A 4,071-nucleotide genomic window follows, 5' to 3' on the forward strand; every position below is an offset into this window, starting at 1 on the left:
GACAGGCATACAGGTTTCTCAAGAGGCAGGTCAGGTGGTCTGGTATTCCCATCTCTTTCAGAATTTTCCAGTTTATTGTGATCCACACAGTCAAAGGCTTTGGCATAGTCAATAAAGCGGAAATAGATGTTTTTCTGGAACTCTCTTGCTTTTTCCATGATCCAGCGGATGTTGGCAATTTGTTCTCTGATTCCTCTGCCTTTTCTAAAACCAGCTTGAACAACTGGAAATTCGCGATTCACGTATTGCTGAAGCCTGGCTTGGAGAATTTTGAGCATTACTTTACTAGCGTGTGAGATGAGTGCAATTGTGCGGTAGTTTGAGCATTCTTTGGCATTGCCTTTCTTTGGGATTGGAATAAAAATTGACCTTTTCCAGTCCTGTGGCCACTGCTGAGTTTTCCAAATTTGCTGGCATATTTGTTACCTCCTAAATCTTTAGCAAAGATCCTCACATTAGAACTATTAATGCAGTCATCTGAGTATATATTGGCAAAGGGGTAGCTTCCTTTACAGAGTGTTAAGAAGTTGCTACGTCTCCAGCACAGTATACCTTGAATTTTTGAAGATATAGATCATCAACAAATCAGAGTTGTCTAGGGGGAACATTAGTCAGTGTATAGAAGTAGGGATATAGGCCCCCTTTCTCTACCTGAGAGAGGGATCATAGGAGACTCATTAATACAGTCATATCAATAGATAACTCTGGTGATCTCAGTCTGCTTCATCAGCTTTTGAATACACACATATCTGACCTCACCAGACCGCCTGCCTCTGAAAAGCTTAGCAGTCAGCCTAGACAACTGCCTCCTCTGGTCTCCATCTTTTTTGGATTCTTTTTTAGAATTTCCACATTGGTAGGTTCTTGCTCACATGATCCATGTCTTTTCAGACCTTACAAAAACTGCTGAGACAAACAACTGTCCCAACGTGAGAAGAACCATTGGTTCTAAGTAAATATGACTGCTTGGTCTCTGGGACAGTGAAGTGAGAGGGACCTAGTGTATTAAAAGCAGTTCCCCACTTTAAATCATTCTTCAGGGCAAAAGCCTCAAGAGGACCTCTTGGGATTTAAGTCAGAATCTCCTTTCAGTTTTTAACCAGAAAATTCAAAAGGCAACAGAACTCTTACCACCTATGAATATTTTCTGTCTCTCTCTCTCTTTTTTTTTTTTTTTGGTTGAAGACAGCTACCTCGTACCAAAAACAGCACATGGCATCAATAATTTCTCTCTCTCCTCAACCAAATTATTTTGACTTCTATTCTCATTCCTGATTTTCAATAGATTTAATGTTTATTAGAATGAGAGGGGCTTATTTTAGAATACATGAGGATTCTGTTATAGCTGCTGCAACTGATTAAGATAGACATGCTTTGATTTCCTTCTCATTTCCCTTTGTGTATATTCTAGAGCTGTTTGTGGTTATCAATACAATTACGTAAAACCTCTAAAAGTTGTAATAATCTTTGCCCTCTCCTACTTCATTACTGATGACACAAAATATCTTTTATATGGTGTAATCATTAACTTAGAGTTATAATTAAGTTTTATGATTTTTAAATTCTATACCAGATTTAAAGATGACTGAGCGACTTGACTTTCACTTTTCACTTTCATGCATTGGAGAAGGAAATGGCAACCCACTCCAGTGTTCTTGCCTGGAGAATCCCAGGAATGCGGGAGCCTGGTGGGCTGCCGTCTATGGGGTCACACAGAGTCGGACACGACTGAAGTGACTTAGCATAGCATAGTGTAGCATATTACATTACAATTTTACAGGATTCTATATTTATCTGTTTTCCTTTACCAAGGAGTGCTATATTTTTGTTCAGTTTTGTATTGCTGTTCATCAGCTTCTTGCTTCAACTTGAAGGAGTCCCTTCAGCTTTTCAGCTGGGGCAGACAGTAGCATACTTTTTTCTGAGTAACACTCCTGTTACAGTAGCTGGGTGCTGGGCAAGAGGCAACAGCCTTAGGTCTTCTTGGCAGCTCTCTCCTGGCCTGGAACCTCGGTCTCATGATGGCCATGAAGGGGCCCTACGATAAAATAGAATCCGTGTTCCATGAGTGGAAAGATGAGAGCCCTCACCTCTTAGCTGCACTTTCCCAGAACTTAGTCTCTGCAAGAAGGAGCTGAGGGTATGATTAGAAATGGAGGAAAGATACTAGAGCTCTCCAAATGGAAATGGGTTGGGGGAGGGGGAACTTTGTTTCCTTGGCTGTATGGTTTGGAGTAGAGTTTCTGTCAGCTTGGCCTGGGAAGAGAGAGGGAGGGAGTAGATTGTGATTCAAATGACACAGATTCTCATTGTTATTACTGAACTTTAGTACATTTTCTTGAATTAACCTTTCTTAATATGACATATGCCCTTAGAACCATTTCCAGATAATTTATAAAATTTCCACAATTTCTCTGATGAACACATTCATAGAGTTCTTCCTGCTGCCATGCTTCTGAGTTGTGTGTGTGTGTGTTTTTAATTTATTTCTGAGTTTGTAATTAACCAGATTACCTTACATCTGTATCTCCTTTCAAATAATGCCTCTTCTTAGTTTCTGGTGGCTCCTGGCAATCCTTGGATTGTAGCTGCATCACTCTAATCTCTGCCTCCATCGTCATACGACCTTGATCCCTCTGTATCTCTGTCTCTGCATGTTCTCCTCTTGTAAGGACATCAGTCATTGGATTTAGGAACTCACCCTAATCCAATATGAAGTCTTTTAAACCAATTATATCTTTAAAGACACTATTTCTAAATAAGGTCACATTTTCAGGTTCCAAGTGGACATGAATTTTTTCCGGACATTATTCAATCCTCTACAGTGTTGAATATATGTTGACTTTTGTCAATGCCTATTGTGCAACTATGGAGATGATCATGTATGGTTTTTCTCCTTACTTTTATTAATTTGATGGATTATATTAATATTGTCAAAGATAAACCAGAGCTGGACAGTAGATAAGAGGTAAAAATGATTTCATTCAGGAATATTGTGATGGGGGAAAGGCCTCAGTACAGAAATAGAATCAATTTCAAATACAGCATAGGCAAGTGGGAATTTATAGCTAATGACCAGGGGAGGGTGGGTTGAGGGTCAGTGGATAGAAAATTACTAAGAGGAAACATCCGAGGTAAGGCAGAATTCTGGCTAAACCAACCAAACAGGATTCCTGCTGAAAGCAGTCCAAGGTGATCAGACATTACCTAGGGGATGGTAGAGGATAAGAAACACAATTAGATATGAAGGGTAACCAGATATGCAAATAGAGGATTCTAGCCAAACCAGCCTAACAGGATTCTTGCTAAAAGTGAACAACACAGAGAAGAAAACAGAAATCCAAAAGTCAAGTTCTGTTTGGAAAAGAGTTAAGGGAATTCTGAGTAGAGATTGGTAGAGGAGAGAATCTTTGTTAATGTCTTCCTTGATAATGAGTGATCTTTGTATTTCTGGAATAAACCCCACTTGGACATTCTGTATTATGTGAAATTAGACTATATTTGTCATTTTCTGTGCAAACTGAAAAAGTTTGTGATGAACATCGTACTCATAAAATGAATTGGAAGAGCTCCTTCTTTCTCTATGCTTTGAAAATTTTAAGTAGCATCATGATTTTCTGATATTGGTAAAATTTCTTTGTGAAAGTACTTGTGCTTGGTTCCCTTTTGGGGGAGTTGCCTGTTCAACTGTTTTTCTATAGTAATGACATGTTTAGACTTTCTTACTCTACAAGAAGTAATTTGGGTATCAGTTCAGTTCAGTCGCTCAGTCATGTCCGACTCTTTGTGACCCCATGAATCACAGCATGCCACGCCTTCCTGTGCATCACCAACTCCCAGAGTTTACTCAAACTCATGTCCATCGAGTCAGTGATGCCATCCAGCCATCTCATCCTCTGTCGTCCCCTTCTCCTCCTGCCCCCAATCCCTCCCAGCATCAGTCTTTTCCAATGAGTCAACTCTTCGCATGAGGTGCCCAAAGTACTAGAGTTTCAGCTTTAGCATCAGTCCTTCCAATGAACACCCAGGACTGATCTCCTTTAGAATGGACTGGTTAGATCTCCTTGCAGT

Source organism: Bison bison, unplaced genomic scaffold (assembly GCF_000754665.1).
Source record: "Bison bison bison isolate TAMUID 2011002044 unplaced genomic scaffold, Bison_UMD1.0 scf7180017864379, whole genome shotgun sequence".
Lineage (NCBI taxonomy): Eukaryota > Metazoa > Chordata > Mammalia > Artiodactyla > Bovidae > Bison > Bison bison.